Source organism: Herpailurus yagouaroundi, unplaced genomic scaffold (genome assembly GCF_014898765.1).
Source record: "Herpailurus yagouaroundi ecotype Mexico unplaced genomic scaffold, PumYag 250, whole genome shotgun sequence".
NCBI classification, from domain to species: domain Eukaryota; kingdom Metazoa; phylum Chordata; class Mammalia; order Carnivora; family Felidae; genus Herpailurus; species Herpailurus yagouaroundi.
The window spans coordinates 25,891,596-25,900,774 of NW_024412467.1; the positions used below are offsets into that span (position 1 = coordinate 25,891,596).

General features: G+C 41.8%; 1 protein-coding gene across 1 annotated transcript in view; it reads left to right on the forward strand.

Annotated features, from left to right (window-relative positions):
• The first annotated feature begins 573 nt into the window (after nucleotides 1–573).
• The window catches only part of EXOC2 (exocyst complex component 2), a 277,362-nt gene continuing 268,756 nt past the window's right edge, over nucleotides 574–9,179 (forward strand). Inside the window, exon 1 of the mRNA XM_040460631.1 lies at nucleotides 574–707. The gene's annotated coding sequence lies outside the window, so the exon portion shown is untranslated. The remainder of the gene's footprint in view (nucleotides 708–9,179) is intronic.

The following is a 9,179-nucleotide window of genomic DNA, read 5'->3' on the forward strand; positions in this document are numbered from 1 at the left end:
ACCAGTCATTTCTTGCCTAGGCTGTTGTAGTCACTCCCTAAGTGCCATTCTTTTTCCTCTAACCAGGCTCTGATTTATCCTCAGCCCAGCCAGATCCCGAAAGGAAGTGACTGCCTTTAATTCACCTTTATATCTCCAATGCCTTGCACAGCGCCTAGCCCATGCAGTTGTTCCTTAAATTTAACTACAACAGTCACCAAGTCTCAGAGTCTCCAGGTTGTAGCCTGGCATCCTCCTCCACAATATCCAAGGTCCTGTGGCTTTTGTGCCTTGCCTAGCTTCCAAAAGCCTCGGTAGGAAATACAACATCCCGATTCGGTGCAGAACCAACCAGAAACGCACCGTCTCATCCTACATCCTCCTAGAGGAGATCCGAGGGTACCGAACCGACGCTGCAAGCTGCGGATCCCCTCGGCCTCCCCACCCCAACCCTCCAGCGTCCCCAGCCACGCCTTCTGTCCTGCGGCCCCAGCGCCAGTCCCAGCCCTACCGGAAGCCGGCTCCGACCCTCCCACCAGCTCTTCCCGCAGAGGCTTGGATCATCTAGGACTCGGAGCTCGACTGCCCGGCGGATCGACGCTCTCGGCGCTCCCAGCGGGCGGAAGTGAAGGCGCCGGCGGTTAGGGCAGCCACCGCCCGGGACTCTTCGCGAGAGCCGCTGGAAGCTCGGTCGTTGCGGGCCGTAGGGGGCGGCAGGCAGGCTGGAGGTACGTTGTGGAGGCTGGAGGTCCTGGCTGAAGGCCAGCCTGGGGAGGCACGGACAGGCAGGGCGGCGGGCGTCGGCGGCTGGCCTCGCTCCCAGAGAGGCGGGTGGAAGTGGTCCGCCAGCGCCGGTGTCAGTCTCCTGCACCGCTCTTCAGTCCCTGACTGTGAGGAGGAAGGCGCCGTGCGGTTCCCGTCCGCACCTCCGCGCCGTCCCTGACACCTGCTAGAGGCCCAGAGACCTTCACCCTTGCGCCGGTCATGGGCCTCCAGAATACTGGCCATCGACCCGTTGGTTGTAGTCGGCTTCACTCGTCCCCCTTGCGTCCCTACGTATTGTCACTGTGTCAGGTGTAAGAATTTATTCGCGAAGAGCGAATGTGAGACATGTTTTGCTTATTTTGCTTAAGTTTGCGTCATTTAGAGCTATACTGAGCATTTTCTAGGTGCCTTTCATTCAGTGTTTTAGGCGTTTACATTTACTAATTTAATTCTCACGAGAGGTAGATGCTGTATATCATCCCCATTTTACAGAGGGAGAAACGGAAGCCCGGAGTGGTTATGTAACTAGCTTGTAGTTACTCAGTCTTGTAACTTCCTTTGAGACAAGGCACCGAAGCTCTACAGCCTGCACACCCAAACACAGTGTCATCTCTCATGTAAGCCTGGTGATGCTAGCTTGCTATCCCAAGATTTTGTAGACACTTCCTTAATTTCCAAGAAACAGTTCTTGCAAAAGATTGTCTTTAAATGGAAATAAGCTATTCTTAATCAGTAAAGGCCAATTATAATAATAGGTATGAGAAAGTTTTTTTTTTTTTCCTCTCATGAATTGGAGTAAACTTACAAGGAAACCTTTTAAAAAGGCTTACCCAGCCACACTTTAATTAAATCATTTGGATGGCACTATATTGAAAAACTAGTTATTTTTTTATTTTTTATTAAAAATGTTTTTTTAGTGTTTATTTGTTTTTGAGACAGAGTGCTAGCGGAGAAAGGGCAGAGAGAGAGGGAGACACAGAATCTGAAACAGGCTCCAGGCTCTGAGGTGTCAGCACAGAACCTGATGCCAGGCTTGAACCTATGAACCATGAGATCATGACCTGAGGTGAAGTCTGAGGCTTAACCGACTGAGCCACCCAGGCACCCTGTAAAGCTAGTTGTAACTGAGGTCTTGTGGCTCAGTCTCCTAATACATTATATTTTCTGTATAAACATTAGTACATTCTGGTCAGGCTCTGTGTATCTGACTCTACTAACAGAAACTGAATGCCAGAAGCTTCCTGAGGATCATCTGTGTGTCCAAAGTTGTTGACTGAAAGGGTGGTAATAAAAAGAGGATGATGTGTGTTTACTACTCAAATGTTCTCTTCTGTTTAGGAACTTTAAAACATTTTTTTTAATGTTTATTTTTGAGAGAGAGAAAGAGAGAGAGAATGTGAACGGTGGAGGGGCAGAGAGTGAGAGGGAGACAGAGTCCCATTCAAGCTCAAACTCACCAAAGGTGAGATCATGACCTGAGCTGAAGTTGGATACTTAACTGACTGAGCCACCCAGGGGCCCCTAAGTAGGAACTTAATTTAAACAAGGAAACAGGATCCCCCAGTGTAATTTGGAATGACTCTTGAAAGGTTCAGAAATTTCTTTTTTATCGTGTCAAGCATTTAATTTTCTGTACTGAATATAATTTTGAAATGTTACTTTTTGAAAAGATGATTGTTAATCTGCTTAAATTTTCACTCATTGCACTAATATTTGAGAGCCTGTTATGTATGAATTGTAGGGAAAATGAAATCAGAACTCAAATTTTGCAAAGCAGCCTTCTAGTAGAGGACTTTGCATAATTTCTAGCACCAGGGAATGGCAGGATTAAGCCAGAGTATAGGAAATGCTATGTATAGTTATGTATATAGTTAATCTTTTAATTACTTTTCCACCCATTTTCCAATTTATTCATCTTCATGTAGCCAGGATCTAGTTAGCACCTCCCACATCCCAGGAGCTTCAGTGTTTATTGAATGGATAAGTTTTAGGCCAGTGTTTAGTAGAGAGGATTTTGAAATTGATTGGCATGGGAAATAACATTGATCACTGTGCTAAGCAGTATGCTAGAATGTTGATTGTTCTCAGATGGTGAGGAATGTGTTCATGCATCTCCTGGATTGCCTGGTGAAATTGCATGGTAGTAGTGTTGTTATTATCACATGGTTCAGTGTATGTTTATGTTAATTTAAAATAATTATTCTTTTAAAAAAGATGTTTATTTATTTATTTTTGAGAGAGTGAGAGTGAGCGGGGGAGGGGCAGAGAGGGAGGGAGACAGAACCCGAAGCAGGCTCCATGCTATCAGTGCAGAGCCTGATGTGGGGCTTGAACCCACAAACTGTGAGATCATGACCTGAGCTGAAGGCAGACGCTTAACTGACTGAGCCACCCAGGGGCCCATAAAATAATTATTCTGATACAAACACACAAACTTAAAGTAATTGTAGAGAATATGACTCTTGAAGCTATGGGTACACCTATAGTCATCTTTGGCCCTCAGTTTGAAAATTATGGAGTCAAAAGGTTTTTCAGCTTAGGAGTCAAAGCAGCCATTTACTGGTCTGTGAGCTACCACCTACCTGCTTCATAGCATGGGCATAGCCTCTTTGGGCTTCAGTTTCCTTTTTCCTGTAGTCAGGGAATATATAAAACTAGATTAAGATTTTTTCCTGGTTTGAAATTTTTCAGCTCAGTGAATCCAAAACCAGTTAGCACTTGTCCTATCCCTGTGTTGTTTTAGGGGCTATAGGTATTACTGGTACTTACATCTGTCAAAAGGCTAAGTTCTGGCTGGCTGGAGATTAGTTTTGGCCATTTTTGTATCTCCCACTTTAGCATATGCTTGACATACACGTTAGAAATAATATTAGCTTAGATTCAGAAGGGGCATTTTTGCTCTCAATTAAAGAATATCTAAGAACTAAACTATAATATTGAGTGTAAGAATAGCAGGAATTCAGAGAAGGGGATCTGTTGGGGTTAGAGTAATTGGGAAAACTTCATGGAGGTCAGACCTTGATGGGGAGGATGTGGCCCTTCATAGGGAAGGCACTGGAACGTCTGGGTGGCACACAGAAGAAGGCCCACAGGCTGGTAAGTAAGTATGTTTTGGATTATGGAGTGCTCTGAAGGTAAAGCTGAGGGGTTTGGAACTGACTTACTATGCATTTTTTTTCCCCCAGGAAAATTGTATTAGGCTTGCTCTAAAGTTTCATCAATATTCTTTAACTTTAATACCATTGGTAACATTTAAGACTGGGGTGCATCCCAGGCTTAATTTTCGGTTTTGATTTTAGTAATTCCTTCTACTTACTACTTCCTGCTTAAAATAAGTCTTGGTGCCGGTAGTGGAAACAACAGTGGACACTGGGATTTGGGAAACCTGGAGTTTAGTTAATTAGAATGTAAGCTGCATAAGGTGGATCCAAGCAGGCACCTAGAGTGGTGCATGGCACAAAGTTAGCATTCAATAATAATGGTGCATTGATGAATGAGTTCTCCTTTTGCTGCTTGCTAGCTGTGCTGCTCTTGTAAGGTTGTCTCATAGTTTCATCTGTAAGATTTGATGAATTTTTATTTTTTAATGTTTATTTATTTTTGAGAGAGAGAGAGAGAGTGAGAGACAGTGTCAGCAGGCTTCAGGCACAGCACAGAGCCTGACGTGGGGCTGGAACGCACGAGTTGTGAGGTCAGACATTTAACTGACTGAGCCACCCAGGTGCCCCAAATTTCCTGAATTTTTAAACGCCTTTTCCACTTAAAAAGTTATGTGATATTGAAGATTATATGATTTTAACTTTGGTTGTATTATAATTTTACTGAAAGACAAAACAAGACTGAAAGTCAGGGATATTTGGTTTTAGTTTAATGAAATCCTCATGTGATTGACATGATGTGTATCTGGATAAATGAGGGTCTCAGCAGGAATCAGAATTTATGTCAGATGGTTCAAGTAGGGAGATTTTAATAAAGGCACTACTTGCAGAGGTGTGGGCAGGGTTAGGGAACAAACAAGGGACAGTGAGGCCCAAAGAGAAACTGACAACAAGTAGAGGGAACAAAAGGACAAACTACAGCCTCCTGAGAGCTGGAGCCAAGCAAAGGGATATGGCTATTGCCAGAGATGTACCTGGGAGTGGGGAAGCAGGACTAAAGTGCCCATACCTGAAACTAGTCCACTTCTGAAATGCAAAGCTCAAATCTTCCACTCTTTGCTTAGTGTCTTATCTTTCTCACCCTCACTCAGTTACCTCCATTACAGCTGCACTTTTACCGGATCTTTGGTCACTCTCATACCAGAATGCTCAATTGTATTATTATCCGTTTGTAGCATCTGGCTGGCAAATTCTCCGCCCTGGACCATCTCAATTCTTTACCTTCTTTAATGCTTGAACTGAGTTGCTGAAACCAACAGGGGAAAATTCTAGCATCTAGATTTGTACTCCTACGGATCCATGGTCATCAATCTCAACTGACCATCAAAGAGTTTTCTAGGGTTTTCCTTGTGTTTGCTTCTGCCCTCTGTAGAATCTATTTTAAGCATTTTCCATTTTTCTCAAATCTCTCATCCTTTCACATAATCTGTACTCCCAGCAGATACTCTTGCCACCTACTTCACAACGAGTAGAACTATCAGTGGAGAATCCCATGCTCTTTCTTCCAAAAAACCTTTCCTCTTTCCCCAGTTACCCCAAAAGAGATTGCATTTATCCTAAGACATATGTCCCAGGCCTCTGTATCCACTCTTGCCTTTGGGAGTACTTTATTTAGTTGTTCATTGGCCAAAGGCTCATTCTTGTCAGCCTTTAATCATGCCTAGAGACAGATGACAATTAAAGCAAAATAGAAAAACAGTAACAATAAAAAAGTAGCATGCTCCTTTGATTTCACATTCCTCTATTCAAATTTCTTTTTCCATCCTAGGCAAAATTCTTAAATAGTTGTTTAAGTCCATTTCACACTCATCCCACTGCTTTCTGGTTTCAGTACCTATCACTCTATTGAATGTAAGGGTCATCCATGACTTCCTTGTCACAAAATCTTGTTCCTATCATTTTCCCAGTATAGTGCCTGGGACATAGGAAGTCCTTAATAAATATTTGTTTTGACTGAATTATCTGAGGTTCCTTGTTCCAAATTTTAGTTTATTTATCTCTTTAATGAGGAATCCAGCACTGTCATTTTTTGAGGTGCTAGATGACCAATCTGTATATATCCCAAATCTTCTTGATGGACTAAACAAAGATAAAAATCAGTTTTATTTGATAATGCCATCTTCAGTATTGTCCACGTGATCTGTGTTTCTGAAAAAACAAACAAACAAAAAAAAAACACTGGGATGCTTTTTTTTTCCTGAAGAAATAATGTTTTCTGAAATATCAAGAAGTAATGTTTTGTTCACCCAATGTAAATCTAATGAAGATGAGGGTGGTAAGGGACATGGGTACAATTGGCAATAGATTGGTGGATGAATAATGCTGTGCTTTTACATGAACTACGATTCCTTTTTCCTTCCATTGAGTAGTGTATTTTCTTTAAAATTAGGTTTTTGTTTGTGTTTTTGGAGGGTGGTGGATTTGCACTGGCCTGTTTTATTTTCAGTATGCTATCAATGTCCAGTGACATAAGTTAGAGAACCAGCCACCTTTAGACCTAACAGCTTTTGACTTTGAAGTGTAGTGAAGCTAATTGTCTTCTAGGAAGACTTAGCCTGCTGAGGCAGGGGATTTTAAAGTTTCTGGGAAATAAAGAATGAGACTTTTAATTGACGGAATTAAGATGGTATCCAGTGTGTGTTTTAGATTAGCTGTGTACTCAAGTATTTATGTAACAGATCAGTTATGTGGGAGCTCTAGAGAGCCAGATTGTCAGGCTTTTCCCCTATATACTCTCTTGCTTCCAGTATTCTTTTCTAGTTACTTCTTGTACATTCCCTTCCCTTTACCCCAAAACATTATAGCAAGAGTGAAGGTTTTTTTTTCATTATGTATGTGTGTGTGTATAATATTTTTTAAATATTTATTTTTGGGGGAGAGTGAGAGAGACAGTGCACAAGTGGTAGAGGGTCAGAGAGAGAGGAGACACAGAATCCGAAGCAGACTGTCAGCCCACAGCCCAACGTGGGGCTCAAACCCATAAACCGTAAGATCATATCATGACCTGAGCCAAAGTTGGACCCTTAACCGACTTGAGCCACCCAGGCACCCCTATATATATGTAATATCTATAGATGCATAAGTTTATAGATACATAATTCAGTGCCATTTATCAAAGTTAAATTTTTTTTAATGTTTATTCATCTTTGAGAGAGAGACAGAGTGTGAGTGGGTAAGGGGCAGAGAGAGAGGGAGACACAGAATCTGAAACAGGCTCCAGGCTCTGAGCTGTCAGCACAGAGCCCGATGTGGGCTTGAACCCACGAACCGCGAGATCATAACCTGAGCCGAAGTTGGACGCTTAACTGACTGAGCCACCCAGGCGCCCCTAAGAGTTTTATTTTTAAAATCATTGTTTTTTTTTTTTCCCAAACGAATTAACACATAAAAAGTTATGCTTTCATTTAAAAACATAGTTATTTTGGGGAACCTGGGTGCCTCAGTCAGTTAAGTGTCTGACTTTGGCTCAGGTCATGATCTCATGGTTTGTGGGTTCGAGCCCTGCATAGGGCTTTGTGCTGACAGCTTGTAGCCTGGAACTCACTTTGGATTCTGCGTCTCCCTCTCTTTCTCTGTCCCTCTCCTCCTTGCGTTCTCTGTCTCTCTTTTTCTCAAAAATAAATAATAAAACATTAAAAAAATTTTAAAAATTGCGTATTTAAATTATATTTTCTTTGTAGGAGTGATGAAGGAAAGAAGTCTAAAAAGAGCTGGAAAAGTAGGGATGCTTTATCTCTTATTTGTTCAGTCCTTCCTTTGTGCAGATGACTCACGTCATGATCCCAGGGTCATGGGATCCAGCCCTGCATCAAGCTCCACACTGAGAGTGGAGCCTGCTTGAGATTCACTTTCTCTCTCCCTCTCTCCTTCTCTCTCCTTCTTTCTCCCTCTTTCTCCCTCTCCTTTTCCCCCTCCATCTCTCCTTCTCTCCCCCTTCCATCCCTCCCCACCTTGCATACTTAAAAAAAAAAATGTTGGATAGAAGAATTCATGACCCTGTCTTTGAGACTTGTCCTGCCCTGTGCCCTTAGATGGTAAAATGTGTGTTTGTGCTGAGATAACTTGATCTTGACCCTGCACAGGAAAAGTAGAATGAGTTTACAGAAAATGGAAGGAAACAAATTACCATTCTTTAAAACCCTTTTCCAGTATCTCAAGGAGATCCCTCTGGGGTTAGCCCAGCCCAACCCCAAGAGGAAAGTCTATTCTAAAACAGGTTGAACATGACTCAAGGAGGATGTGGTGAATTCTACATTTGGTTCTGTTGCTGGGCGTCCTGAGTCTAGTGGCATGTAATTTTATCGTTGAAACTCTAGGCATCTCTGCAATGAGGTTTTTCTGGGGTCCTTTGGATCCATGACTCTGGACAGGAAAAATCTATCTAGTGCTATTATTTTGGGGGGAAAACTTTCACTTTTCTGTGGCCTGATTTAAGAAAATAGTGCTTTAACATCAGGAGGCTTTCCCTGGCCTCTTTGGTGAGGGTTCTTCAAGTCTGCAGTGAATCAGAACTCCTGTTATTTCCAACTCCTGGTCTTATCCCTTTAGCTGAACGGAGCCTCTGGGGACCTCAGAGGGTAAGACACCTGATCACTTATTTCTTGTTAGCTATTAAAATCAGCAAAATTCTTCTTTAATAAGTAGTAAAAATTTGGTTAATCATTCTAAAGCTACTTTTGTGGTTACTATTTTTCTGTTTCTTTCCCTTAATATTTTTTTTACTAGTTATTTTTTTAAATGTATATTTAGACTGAAGTTATGTAAAAGATATTTTACCCTCTGTTCTTCTACCAGTAAATATTTTGGAAAATCAAAGGTTGTGTTACAGTGAAGTATGGGAAAATTACAAAATTAAAATTTTCTGACCTCTGTTGCAGAAACACTAACTTCATCCTGTGTGCTCCATTAAAGGAAAAGAAGCAGACGGGTTAAAACCAATATAATATAAAATAAAAGAAAATGCACTTGTTTAAGTATACATTATAAATTGTAAGAAATTGTGGCCTTTCCTCTTTATTTTAATGAAATACTTTTATAATGGCAGTTTTCTCTTTTGACCTGTGATGGATAGAAGGTTAATTGATGTTAAATGCATGCTTTGTTAATCCTTCATCGGCTACTAAATTGGTATGGGAGAGTACAGGTCAAGGATACACAAGGCCATGGTCAGCTTGTTTTCTCAGGGAGGTTTTTCCCTTTCTCTAAACCACGTATCACTCAGTCCAGCTGTATGTAGAGGAGATTCTCCACTTTCCCCTCCCCCCTTTTCACTCTCCT